Genomic DNA, 14,752 nt, shown 5'->3' with positions numbered 1-14,752 from the left:
CTTAAATGTAAAACAGCTACTATAGTGTTTGCCTTTCAAATAATTAACCAAAGAGGAAAATAATCAGCTCAGTTTGGGCTTCTCTGATTTCATATTTATTGCAAGTTTAAGAGTCACTAACACAAAAACCAAGAACAATGACTCTTTACATTCTCTGGACTGGGGGTTTTCAGCCTTGGCACTGCTGGTGTGTGGGGCTGGGTAGATCTTTGTTGTGGAGGCTGTCCTGTGCCATATAGACGTTCCGCAGCCTCCCTGGCCTCTATCTGCAAGATGCCCCCTCCCTCTTCCCTCCTTCCCACTGCCAGTTGTGACAACTGAAAAGGTCTCCAGACATCGCCAAATGTCTCCTGTGGGGCAACATGGTCTCTGATTGAGAACCACTGGTCTAGAACTAGGAGAGACTAAAATAATAATTATTTATGCCCTACGGTTTTGAAGTCCTTCTCTACAAGCCTATCTGGGAATTGCTTTTCAATACTCCATTCTTCATCTTAGAGCATATAGTAGACTTCTAACAGTCTACCTGGATTTAGAGGTATAAAATAGAATTTTATTCTATTTCCACCTAAGAACTTTTGTAGAATCGCCTAGGGACACCATCTCTGAGCTTCTGCCCTAGTTCCCCCTAATTCCTCCCTGTTTTCTACACAGTAACTAGAGTGATCCTTTAAATGACATCAGATCACATTTTCCCTCTTTTCAACATCTTCCTCCCAGAGGCTTGCACCTCACTCAGAGTATCAAAGTCTTTACAATGCCTAGGGGGTCCTAAAGGATCCGGCCTCCCTCCTAACCCTGACTTTACCTCCTGGGAATCCTTCCTCACTCGAACCCCAGCCACACCAGCCTCCTGGCTGTTCCTTGGCCCTGTGCTCCGCTCTCCCACCTCTGGGCCTTTGCATTTCCCTGCCTTCTGCCAGGCATGCCTTTCCCCCTGAGCTGCATGCTGGCTGTCACACTCTCTTCTGGCTCCTGCTCGGATGAGAGGCCTGGCCTATTGTCCCACCCCCCTCCTTATCTCCCTCTGCTTTATTTTTCTCCAAAACCCATGTCACCCTGTGGCATGGTGCTTACTAATTTATTTTCCATTTTCCTTCACTGGAATGAGAGCACGAGGAGGCACGAGGAGGCAAACACTGCCTCTCGTACAGAGTTGTGTCCCAGTGCTGGGCACGTTGACTTGTCCAATGTGCATTTGGTGCTTAATAATACTTGCTGTCAGTAAATTTAGTTCAAGTGGGTTTTAGTTCTGGCTTAACCCATTTGGGAAGTTTTCTTCCCAAACAGAGTCCTCCAGATCTAGAGATGGACTATAGTCTGTCCTCAGAGAAAGATCACATTTCCTAATCTCAGGGTAAAAAAAATTTCTTTGTTGTTATTGTTATCAAGGGAAAGGCTATTCATCGAGCCCACTTTTATCAGTTAGGACTTTTTCAATTCCAAGTGACAGAAAGCCCAACTTAGATGGGCTTAAGCAATCAGGGGAAGGCATTTGCTCATGTAACTGAACTTCCGGGGTATATCTGGTTTTAGACATGGATAATCAGTTATGAAGTCATATCCTCAGGAATCTTCTTCTATCTTGACTCTGTCTCCCTCCTTGTGGCTTCATTCTCTTTTCATAGGATAGTAAGAAAAGGCCCAATGGAGCTACAGAGCTCCCTTCCACCAGCACAGCAAACCTCATGAAAACAGAGTTCCCTTTTCTTTAGGAAACCTAAGTTGCACTGCTCAAAACAGGAATTCAGAATCAAAACGGGAGTTGGTTAGGGTCAGTGTAGCCATGCATGATGGCCAGTACCTGCTCTGCTCAGAATTGATGTTAAATTGGTTCAGGCTTGGAAATTCACTTTGATTTACCATTTTCTTTTCTTTGGCAGTTCCATCTGTGTTCTACACAAAGACACTTCTTTGGGTTGCTGTTAAAATTGCATTTTCAAGGCTGTCGATAGGTGTTCAAGCTTGGCTCAGGAGCTGAGATTTTTGTTCTTCAAAAATGGCAGACTTGGAAATGTTCCAGGAAAATGGTTCTTCTTTGAGGCTCCCGGTTGGGTGGTGATTTATTTCAGAAGCAGTGAGATAGTTTATAGATTTTCCCCCCTGATTCTTAAGTAACAAACATTGCATGACTGGAGCATAAGGCAGTGTAGGGTTGATAATTGCTGGATGGCACATGTGGGAAAGGGCATGAGGAACCCTTGGGTGAAAAGATAAGTCTTAGTCATACAGCTGCTGTGCTGAGATGCTTCATAAGCATTATCTTATTCTAGCATCAGATGGGCGGCAGGGCTTAAGTACCATCTCAACAACCTATTGGCTGTATGACCTTGAGCAAGTTACTTAACATTATTATGCCTCAGTTTGCCTCATCTATAAAATGAGGGAAAATAATAACAACTGCCTCCAAGGGCTTTTGAGAGGGTTAACTAAAATATTGCATGTGAAACACTTAGAACACTTAGTACCTACCTGGCACATGAACATTCGTAAATATTAACCATTATTATTGTTTTTAAATGATTACCGCTTTTTTATAAATGAGGGAATCAATAATTTGAGAGGTCAAGTAATTTGTACAAAGTCATACAAATGGCAAGCGGCCAACCCAGGACTTGAAACTGGGTGTCTTTGCCTCCAATGTTAAGGGTATCGACTCTTCTGTATTATGTTGCCCTAAAAGAAAAGAACTTACAGTGCAGAGGGATGATACACATATTTATATGTAACTGTTACTTCCAGAAAAAGAAAAAAGGAAGTTCTTAGGTGAGAGTCTGCTTAGATAGAGATGAAGAACATTCCAGAAAAGAGTGACATTTCTTCTTAGCAGTGCTCTGGGCCAGTTGTAATACTGTCCAGTGTGTCAGTCTTATATTGACTGACTTGCTTTTCCACTTATTGGTTGTGGGTTTTCAAATTTCGCTTGGGACATTTTTTCCTATTTAACTGTTGCATCTGGAAGCATACAATGGAAACAACATCCCTAATAACTTCAATTTTGCTCAGACAAGCACAAAAGCTTGCAAAACGGCTGTGAGGTAATTTCTCCCTGACTCCCATGTCCACCCTGGCAGGAAAACAATCCCTCCACTCACAAGACTTATTAAGCATAAGTGGCTGGTCTTTTAGCCACTTCCCATTTCTTTTCCTTTCGCCTTTGTACTTTCACAACCATTAAGATTTTATCTTACTCTTCTTCATGACATTAGGTATTTTCCCAGTGATTCTTAAGCACCCACCGATTCCCCAGCTTCCTTTTTAACATGGGTCTGTTTTTGTTTTTCATCCTATTAGTTTGCTGAGTTCACCTCCAGGTGTCCGTCTGTCACTTGTATGATATGATCGTCATTGTTCTTCAAAGAGATTGGAGGAATTTTTGCTTTTGTTTCTCATAGGTTTTCTAGAATTTTGTTGGTTGAGGTTTTGGGTATCAGTAATAAACAGGCAAGAAAATGATAGTCATTTATTGCTGTGCAATTATGATGTCTTTGGAGCATCGTATTATCACTGCAGTATTGAACTATAAAATCTCAGAAGGAACCAAACAGTGAACCACAGTGTTCCTTGACATACACACTAGTCTTTCCTCATCCATTATCCCATAGACTGGGCATTCCCAAACTGGGGTACATCAGGATCACCAGGGCAGCTTAATAAAAGGACAGATTGACAGCCCCACCACCAGGAATTTGGATTTGGAGGTCTGGGAGGTTATCTGGGGCATTTCGCAAAGGGAAGTGACAGAGGGTAGTTCAAAAGAGGCTGGCAGGGCGGAGGGCTGCTGTTTTATATGGATGACCAGGGGTGGCCTCTCTGAGGCTGTGCAGTTGATCTGTGCTGAGACCTAAATGCTATGAAGGTGTAGGCTCTGTGAAGACCTGGGAAAGAATGTCCCTGACGGAAGGAGCAGTCAGAGCACAAGTGGGGTGTGTTTCTGAAGGAGAAAGGGAAACGGTGACTGAAAACGGTGAGAGGGTCCAAACCACGTGTTCCTTTAAGGGCCATTTTAAGGAGTTGCTGTTTCTTTGTAATTGCACTGTGCCATGATTTGGATTCCATTTAAAAAATGACCATTGCCGGTTCGGGCATGGCATGTATATAATAAGCAGGCTGAAATCTCTTTGGGAGTCTTGTTTGAGAGCTGCAGGTGGAGATGATGTCTCAGTTGGAATGGAAGGGTGATTAGGTGTTGGCCAAGGGAAGGGGGTGGAGAGTGGAATGTTTTAGGAAGAAGAATGACAAGTGCAAGGCTGTGAGGTGGAAAGCCTGTGCTAGAAATTGGGAGATTATGAGGGAGGAGCTGCAGAGGAAGATGGAGTCCAGATGACATGAATGCCAGGATAGCATGGTAAAAATGCAGAGTATAAAATACCAGCAAGAGTGAACTGAAGGATACTGACATTTTTTGCATGACTACCTTGTAGGCATAGGAACTTTCCATTTGTTAATAACATAGCCTGGCCTGATTTGTCCAAGGGAATCTAGAAATTTGGATTTTTGTTCCCTTGTTTTTAAATATCAGCAAGCTAGTTTTAAAACAACAAACATTGTTAAACTTAGTGTGAGCTGAAGAAAAAATGTCTGCAGTCTGGCTGTGGCTTGTGACTTCCAGTATGTGGTTTTTGAGCCACACAACCACCAAATGATGTCTTTGTGCAAATTAGAGAAGGTGTTATAGCCACCTGAAGGAACTGTCATTTTTGTGCACATCCATGATGACTGTGATGAACTTGGCACTACTAGAGTTGTACAGTGTATAGTCTGATAAAGTTAGCAACACTATCTTTGAACAAGAATACAGAGTGGAAAGAAGTGATGGAAAGTAAGAAACAGACAAGGGTGTAGGTGTGCTGGAGCCCATTTTCACTGGCTTGTGACAGATGATTATATACATCTTTTCCCAACTCTGCCTTCACGAATACCACATTGGAAGCTCTAAACCAATCATGGTGTGAGTGTTTACACCAGGAAAGTTGGCAAAGGCTACAAATCATCCTCCCAGATTGCTGGTTGTTACACATTTACCAGGGTGCCACCAGACACGATCATATCATAGAGGACTTGAATAATCTTTAAGAATTTGGATTTTAGACTGTAAGCAAAGGAGAGGCAAGAGTGACCTACTCAGAACTCCTCTTCATTCACAGGTCTCTCGACTTCTGACCCAATTAAAACTAGGGTTTTCTTGGAAGAGATGACTTCATTTGCACATTCCTGGAGTGGAAGTTGTTCATCCTTGCTCATCCATTTTCCAGGCGTAGAGGAAAGAAGGGAGCATTGTCCTTGTGTCCCCCTTTGTGTCTTTCAACCATTACTCCCTGATCTCCAACAGTCCCCTCTCCTTTGACACCCTTGGTGTGTTGCTGAAACTCCTTTCCCTGACCATTGAGCAGACTTACTATTGATTTGTCCAAAGAGAGCTTTGGTGCCTCCCTTCCAGCCTTTCCATCCACTCCAAGACTCCAGCACTGGAAGACTTAGTGCTCATGTGGGTGATCCGTAAAGCATCCTAATTCATGATCTTGTTAATTCTCCAGTATCCGGACATTTCAGCTCTGCTCCACTTCAGATGCATTCACCCACAGGTGCTCTCTGGGCTGCAAAGCCAACTTTGGAACTGCTGCATCTTTGAAACCTTTTCTGCAGGTTTGAGGTAAGGATTAAGTGGCATGCTATATGGAAAGTGTCTAGCGAATGCCTGGCACATAAAATGCCTGGATGTCTGTTAGGTGACATCCTTAGGAATCTGTGTTTTCTCCAGCACTCAGGAGCTGCTGGCATCAAACATTATTGGTGGCAATTGTGCTAACATGCACAACACAATACCCACTCTTTTAATTACAGAACATTCTTGCAGTAAAGTGACACTGATTCGTATCTGATTAATATTCATAGTTTTCACTTTTGGCTAAATTCCAGCCATCTTCATCATGTGAATTTCCTCTGTGTCAGCTCCCCTTTGCTGCCTTTCTTCAATAGCTTATTTGCATGAGCATATATCTTTGTTTTACCCCGTCCAGGAATGTTGCAGATTCCTTAAAACACAAGCTTTTACTCATGAGGGGCTCTCTGTGGGCATTGCATTGAAATGTAAGTGAGCAATGATGACTTTTACATGACTTTTGAGAAAAACTCTTGAATGCCTACATTTGAGGGGTGTGGGGAAGAGCCAACCTTCACCATAACTTTCACTATTGCTCAAAAATTGGTTTCCTTAAATGCTGGTGAGAATGCAGAGAAAGGAGAACCTTCCTATACTGTTGGTGGGAATGTAAATTAGTTCAACCATTGTGGAAAGCAATGTGGAGGTTCCTCTAAAAACTAAAAATAGAAATATCATTTGACCCGGGAACTCCACTCCTAGGAATTTACTGGAAGAAAATAAGTTTTCAGATTCAAAAAGACATATGCACCCCTATGTTTATTGCAGCACTATTTACAATAGCCAAAATATGGAAGCATCAGTACATGAATGGATAAAGAAGATGTGGTACATATACACAATGGAATATTACTCAGCTATAAGAAGAAAACAAATCCTACCATTTGCAACAACATGGATGGAGCTAGAGGGTACTTTGCTCAGTGAAATAAGCCAGATAGAGAAGGACAAGTACCAAATGATTTCCCTCACTTGTGGAGTATAACAACCAAGCAAAAACTGAAGGAACAAAACAGCAGCAGACTCACAGGACCCAAGAATGGACTAGAGGTTACCAAAGGGAAAGGGGTTGGGGAGGGCAGATGGGAAGGGAGGGAGAAAGGACATTATGATTAGCACACACAATATGGTGGGGGGCATGGGGAAGGCAATATAGCATGGGGACTGTAATGATTTATGCGGTGGGGACTTGATAATAGGGGGGAATGTAGTAACCACAATGTTGCTCATGTGGAACCTTCATAAGATTGCATATTAATGGTGGAGGATTAAAGATGGCAGCATAAGAGATGAAACAGAAACCTCCTCCCCAAACCACATATAATATTAAAATACAGCAAATATTTCAAATCTTGAAAGAGCAACAGGAAAGAAGGCTGCTGCAGACTGTCTACAACTGGGGAAACCAGCAGACCCCAAGGAAAAGGGTAAACTACCAAAGCCATGATTCGGAGGGACCCAAGTTGTTCCCCCACCCAGCTCACCAGAGGGAGGAAGAGAAATGGAGCAGGGAGGGGGTGGAGGCCTACGACTGCTGAACACTCAGTCCTGGAGATCTTCTCTGAGAGCATGAACCTACATCACAAGGTTCTCTGGAGATTAGTGGGGTTGGAAAGCTAAGACAGGTAGAATACTCGGAGAGACTTAGATTCCAGCTGCTTGTGGAAAGTGGGGCTCCACATCAGCCGCTCTGGGACAAAAGAAAGGTGGGAAGTCTGAGAGACTCCCTAACAGTGAGAGGGCTGCTAGATGGGCAAGCATTTCATAGAGCTTGCGGCTCAGGAGAAAGGACAGGTGGACAAAATTGTCCAGGTGCACTCTGCCCAACAGGTTGGAACCTTTAAGGAGCTTCAGGCGCTCTATTCTCCTGGCTGGAAATGCACCTAGGGGCCCCCCACTGTGATTTGCAGCTGGCTGCACCTTCCTCCTGGCTGGCACAAGCTTACGAACTGGCTGCTCCTGCCATTGCACCAGGCCAGCCGGAGGGATGCCCCACCTACAGCACCTACAAGTGCAAAGCATATGGGCTTCTCCCTGTGTGCTTGGCCCACTGGCTCTGGCTGTGAAGACAGGCACTGCAGCCAGGAAGCAGGAAAGAGCTCTTTCCTCCTGACAGGCACCAGTGCTGCTCATCTGTGATCCCCGTCATCGCTCCAGGGGCTAAGCAGCTCCAGAGAGTAGAGCTTCTGGGCACTAGAGGGCACCACCTACAAATATGAAATGTCAAAGGAACCTGGTTCAACCCCAAATCCCACAAACACCAGGAAGAGGGCCAAGTGAAACTGAACTCATCAATCTTCCTAAAATAAATTTCAAAATAAAAATCATAAACATGCTCACGGAGTTACAGAAAAATATTCAAGAACTCAGGAATTCGGGAATGAGATACAAATGTTGAAGAATACATTATCTGAAATGAAACATACAATGGAAGGATTTAAAGGCAGATTAGATGAAGTAGAGAAGATAGTAAATGAAATAGAAATTAGAGAAGAGGAATATAAAGAAGCTGTGGCACAGAGAGAAAAAAGGATCTCTAGGAATGAAAGAATATTGAGAGAGCTGTGTGACCAACCCAAAAAGAACAATATTCACATTATAGGGGTACCAGAACAAGAAGAAGAGACAAAAATGGCTATAAAGCATCTTTGAGGAAGTATTTGCTGAAAACTTCCTCAATTGGGGAAGGAGATAGTCTCTCAGGCCATGGAGCTGCACAGATCTCTCAACATAAGGGACCCAAGGAAGACAATGCCAAGACATATAATAATTAAAATGGCAAGATCAAAATTAAGGATAGAGTATTAAAAACAACCAGAGAGAGAAAAAAGATCACATACAAAGGAAAACCCATTAGACTATCATCAGACTTCTCTATAGAAACCTAACAGACCAGAAGGGAGTAGCATGATATATTTAAGGCAATGAGGCCTCAAACCAAGAATACTCTACCCAGCAAGATTATCATTTAAATTTGAAGAAGGGATTAAACAATTTCAAGATAAGCAAAAGCTAAGAGAATTTACCTTCCACAAGCTGTCTCTACAATGTAGTTTGGAGGGACTGCTATAGATGGAAGTGTTCCTAAGGCTAAATAGCTGTCACCAGAGGAAATAAAACCACATTAAAGAAAGTAGACCAATTAATTACTAAGCATATACAAAATTAAATCAACTACTCCCAAAGTCAGTCAAGGGATAGACAAAGAATACAGAATATGATACCTAATATATAAGGAATGGAGGAGGAAGAAAAAGGAGGAAAAAAACCCCTTTAGATTGTTTTTGTAATAGCATACTAAGTGAGTTAAATTAGACTGTTAGATAGTAAGGAAGTTACCCCTGAATGTTTGGTAACCATGAATATAAAGCCTGTAGTGGCTGTAAGTACATAAGTATTGATAATCACCCTAAATGTAAATGGTCTGAAAGCACCTATCAAAAGATATAAAGTCACTGAATGGATAAAAAAAAAGACCCATGTAGATGCTGTCTACAAGAGAGTCACTTCAAACCCAAAGACATATACAGACTGAAAGTAAAGGGATGGAAAAAGATATTTCATGCAACTAATAGGGAGAAAAAAGCAGGAGTTGCAGTACTTGTATCAGACAAAATAGACTTCAAAACAAAGAAAGTAACAAGAGACAAAGAAGGAAATTACATAATGATAAAGGGGTCAGTCCAACAAGAGGATATAACCATTAGAAATATCTATGCACCCAACACAGGAGCCCCTACATATATGAAACAAATACTAAAAGAATTAAAAGGGGAAATAGAATGCAATGAATTCATTTTAGGAGATTTCAACTCACGACTCACTCCAAAGGACAGATCAACCAGACAGAAAATAAGTAAGGAGACAGAGGCACTGAACAACACATTAGAACAGATGGACCCAATAGACATCTATAGAACACTCTACCCAAAAGCAGCAGGGTACACATTCTTCTCAACTGCACATGAAACATTTTCAAGAATAGATAATATACTAGGCCACAAAAAAAGCCTCAGGAAATTAAAAAAGATTGAAATTGTACTAACTAGCTTCTCAGATCACAAAGGTATGAAACTAGAAATAAATTACATAAAGAAAACAAAAAAGCCCACAAACACATGGAAGCTTAACAACATACTCCTAAATAATCAATGGATCAATTACCAAGTAAAAACAGAGATTAAGCAATATATGGAAATAAGTGATAAGAATAACTCAACACCACAAAATCTGTGGGATGCAGCCAAGGCCATGATAAGAAGGAAGTATATTGCAATAAAGGCTTACCTCAGAAAAGAAGAACAATCCTATATGAATAGTCGTGACTTCTTCTCACCCATATGCACACTCTCTTGTCTAATAATTTCAGTAACAGCTCATTACTCCATGGCTCTGGTTTTCAAACAATGTTCCAAGGGGCATGGTAGGGCTCCCCAGCAATGTCTATACAGTGAGGCTGTGGCCAGGGCCCAGGGTGTCAGTCCTGCCCATGGTTCAAACAGAGTAGCTCTACTTCATCAATTTTATTTTATTTGAGTTTCTTGCAAGATTCTGTTTGAAACAAGTGTTTGCTGTTGAAAACTTACTGGTCCTCAAGACAAAGTCCACATCCTTAGCATGATGCTCAAAGCCCTTCTCTGAATGCTTTACGCCAGTATTCCATCTTCCCCTTTCTTCCTTGTATTGTTTTGCTCACAATGAGTTGCTCACTCATCATTCCTTAAACAATATGTTCTGGGGCCTTTGTTTATACTGTGATATCTTCAACTACAATATCTTCCCTTTGTCTACTCAGAAAATACATCATTCATTCATTTAACAACTATTGAGCATCTGCTGTTATGCCATACCCTATTTTAAGTAGGTGCTGGGGATTCCTACTAATTCATCATGGCATTCCAGTTAATGACATCTCTGTGGTGCTACCAAGGCAAAATTGTCTGATGCCTTCTCTATACTTCTACAATTCTTACATTGGTATTATTTTCTAATTAATTACCTTATGCTCTGATCTGTGTGTGTGTGTGTGTGTGAGTGTGTGTGTGTTTTTCCCTTTTTGAGGGAGATAACCATATCTTTTTTATGGACATTTTTTTTCCTGTTATTGTAGGATTTGAATAGATGCTCAGGAAACACTTCTTGGGTAAGTGAATAAAGAGTTTTTTCTTTTTAAAATCTATTTAGCCCTACTAAACAGTGAACACCATGATGGTGGGTTCATTGTCTAGTTTGTCTGATATGTGGCAGATGTTCATTGATTATTTGGTGAATTGATGAAGAGTTCTCATCTCTGCTGGAAGCCAGCAGCTGTCAGAGTGGGAATAGAGTGGGTAAAGGGCATTTTGAGGTTATCTTGGTGTGGAAAACCACTTCTTTGGGAGGTTAGTGCGGTTGAGGATGCCCTGGGCTTCTCCAGTCACTATCTGTAACAGTTGGGCTGGTCACCCATCCTTCAGTTTCAATGACCTTGTCTTTAAATCGTATGGTTGGCCTTGAACTCATCCTTCTTTAAGTGGAAATGATGCCATGATTCTATCTACTTGGAAGCACCTTATGAATCAAAGAGCATGCCCTCTCAGAACTTTCAACTTTAATTCATGAAAGTTACAGTTAACAGCAGTTTTGGGTGGCTAAAATTTTCTTTGTCATTTGGGTAAGTTTATATATTCCATACTTGTTCTTTTTCATCTATTAGTCAAAGCACATGGATATTTTTATAGTTGACTTTTTTCTCTTACATATAAATGATAGGAACAACAAATAAATGATGGTAAAAGTAAATTAAAAAATTTCATTTTAATCATAAAATTAGTCTAATATATGGTGTTCATATCTAGAAATCATAAAAGAATAGGAGAAATTTTATTTGATGCTTATGAGATTTTAGTTGGAGGAGATACATAGGGTCAGTATCACAAACCTGTATTTGGTGTAACTTTAAATAAGGGTTTTGTGAAAGACAAAATATCTGGAGTATAAGAGAGAAGAAAATTTGAGAAGGTTAGGAGACAATTTAATAATTTCTTCAACACAAAGGCATGATTTGAAAAGAGTCCAATTTCTCTCTTTCTTCAGAAAATGGAGCTGCAGGAAATAGGTTTGAACTACTACGTTAGTCAAAGAAAGGGTGTTGGTTGGTTCAAGAGTTGCCAGACCCCTGGAATGAAATCGAACAAGATCTGAGGCTTTCTTGACTCAGAGATCTTTAGAAACAAGTTGAGATTTTACCTGGCTGGAAATGTTTAAATGTCAACTTTCTGCTGCTTCTGTTATTCTGTGGAGGAATAACAGGATTTTTAGCCATCTCAGAAAGAAAGAAAAAACGATATGTCATGAGTTGTGATTAAGGCTTGACAACGCCTTGTTCTGCATAGTCTGCGGAAAGCTTAAGTGGGGAGTTAACTGTTCCCTCTCTGTTTAGGTGCATGAAATTCTCTGGCAGATACGAGTGACCTTTGCTGGTGACTTTGGATAAAATGTAATCCCAGAGCGGACACTGATCCCATCCACACGTCTAGCTCTGCCCCCTGCTGTTGGCTTCATTAGGCATTGCGCTTCCGTATACCTCGAGGGAGAGGTAGATGAGTAGGCGAAAGGGATTTCCAGGATTTCTGGGGATTTTTATCTGCTAAACTATTTCCTCCGTGGAAAATAAACCCGTTTTGAAAATGTGGGGACCACCCTTCCCCAAAGAGCAGGTGTCACTCATATTCTAATGTCGAGGGTCTTGGGCGGCAGACCGGAATGTCATATGAGAGGTGTCGAAGTTATCTGTGGCTTCAGTGACAGGCGCCGGGGAGTTTCCAGCCCCAATGCTGACCCCGCTATGGTTGCCCAGCGACTGCGGGGCGCACAGAACCGCGCTGCGCCATGCCCCCAGGGCCCCAGCGGGCGGGCCCCCTCCCCTGGAGCGGGCTGCGGGGCGGTGCGCTTGGGTCACGGCCCATGCAGCTCCAGGTAGTCGTGGGGGTCGCAGTTCTCGTCCTATGGGTGGGTTTTTACGGCCGGCCCTTTTGCTCTCTGCTCCTCCTCTGGACTCCAGTCACCTCTGCGAATGGAGGCAGCTCGGGTGTCTTTGCAAAGCCCGAGGGGCTGCAGCGAGCTGGGGAGCGCGCCACGGTGGTCGCGGTCCCCACAGCCGGGCCGACGGGTCCGGAGGCTGGAGGCTGCTGAGGAGCTCGGGTCCCGCCCCGCCGCCGCAGCCCGACGAGACGCACACGCTCCTTAATCCCCCGCCCCCGTTGTCCCGGTGACGGCCCAGACGAGCAGGTGATGCATTGACAGCGAGCAGATGGTCCCCCGCGGAGGCGAGCGCGGCCCACAATGCGCCCCGCACGGCGATCCCACTGCCGCCCTCCCCGCCAGGCCAGCCCTCTGCCGGCCGCATGCTAATACGGGGGATGGGGGTGGGGACGGGGCGCGGGGCGGCCGAGGGCGCGCCCCGCCTTGCTCTTTGCAGCCAGGCTCACCTCATCTTGCTGAATGCCCTGGTCAAACCCCCACACCGGCGGAGTTCCTCTCGTTAAACACACCAAGAGACCTTCACTCCCTCCACCCCCGCGTTCCCCGCCCAGCCCGCTCTAGCTCTCTCCTAATTCTCCCCAAGTGGTTAATTTCCTTTGAGTTAAACGCTTAACCCCCCTCCTTCCGTGCCCCTTACCCCCAGTCTGCAGCCCCTACCCACATCTGCTCCCTGCTGGCATTTAATATTTAATCTCAGAAGACCAGAGGAATGGATTTAGCTCCCGCCCCCACCCCTTCCAGTGCTCCTTCCCTGCTTGCAGAGCTGGCGTTGACACTTGCTAAATGTGTACAGACATATTATTTATCTCACATCCCCCACCTCATGCTTCAGGATCTTTTAGGCAGCTTCGCTTGGCCTTTATTTCTGGAATTTCAAAAATAAATCACTCTTTTCCCTTGACTACCGTGCTGCTCCCTCCAGGGAAACCCTCCCATTCACAGACCCTCCTCCTGCCATTCATTCGACAGCCCCCTTCTCTACCCTATTCACCGCTGTGTGGCAAATTGAGGGGATCTTATAGTAAGGGCATGAAAACTGCTAGGCACTATTCACAATTTTAATACTAACTTCATAGCTGTCACATAAATTCATTCCTGGCCCTGCTCTATAGTGGCCAAGAAGGAACTTGAAGGGAAGGAAAAAAAAACCTCTGAAGACAGTGCTATGGTGTCTTTCTTTGATTTGCAGGTGTTTTTTGAAACCATTACTACAGTAACTGCAGATAGCTTTTTCTAGCTGCCACATAGGGTGCTTTAAAAAAAAACCCATCCTCCTCCTTTTTTATTTTACAGTAGATAAAAAAATCCCAATAAAGGCTTTAAAATAAAAAGAAATGGAGAGAGAAAGAGAAAAAGAGACTAGTGAATAAAGTTGGGACAATACGGGGTCACAGAGCTGTCGAAACTAATGTCATAGTGCGGCTGTTGGGCAGGAGTACAGAAAACTTCTTGTTTCTTGATTTTTATGGAGATTTGGTCTAAGGCATGGAGCACTCTCTGAACAGGTTTAGAACAAGTGGTAAAGAAAGAACTCTTCACAATAAACTCCCTTCTGATGGGCTTTATGCCCACAAACACCTGTGATTTACAAAGAGACATTGCAGAGTACAAAAGGCCCAGCCTATTGTGGGGAAATGATGCCTCATGTACCCATGGCAGTAAGAGAGGCTTGCTTTTTATTTTAAGACTTGTCTTGGATGCCTGCTATGCAAACTTACAATGAGAAAAGAAGCATTAGACTCTTCTAGTGGCTCATAATGACTTTTTCAAATGCTTCTAACTCATTTTGAGCCTTCATTTTGCAAAGTTCTCCAGCTAGAGAAAATTGTAGTTGCCAGACATCAAGGAAAATTGACTTACGTAAATCTTGAAGGCAGGAAAGTGAGAAATCATTATTTGAGAGTTAGAAATAAATGGTTAGGGTGGTCACTTGAGAGGTGTACAACATTTGTATTTATTTAAGAATTTTATGAACTTTTTTTTCTCCAAGTGGATTAATCATTTTCTGCCTGTTCCCTTTTAATTTCTTGCCTGTTCATCCTTTTCTTTTGAAGGTATTTTTTCCCT

General features: G+C 42.9%; 1 long non-coding RNA gene across 1 annotated transcript in view; it reads left to right on the top strand.

Annotated features, from left to right (window-relative positions):
- LOC140843823 (uncharacterized) overlaps window positions 1–14,752 on the top strand; it is a 134,698-nt gene that overhangs the window by 31,395 nt on the left and 88,551 nt on the right. The window contains exons 3-4 of the long non-coding RNA XR_012121782.1: window positions 5,538–5,653; window positions 10,773–10,805. This is a non-coding gene — a long non-coding RNA (uncharacterized lncRNA). The remainder of the gene's footprint in view (window positions 1–5,537; window positions 5,654–10,772; window positions 10,806–14,752) is intronic.

The sequence above is a fragment of the Manis javanica genome, chromosome 10 (genome assembly GCF_040802235.1).
Source record: "Manis javanica isolate MJ-LG chromosome 10, MJ_LKY, whole genome shotgun sequence".
Classification (NCBI taxonomy): Eukaryota; Metazoa; Chordata; class Mammalia; order Pholidota; family Manidae; genus Manis; species Manis javanica.
This window is presented reverse-complemented; position numbering and strand designations above follow the sequence as displayed.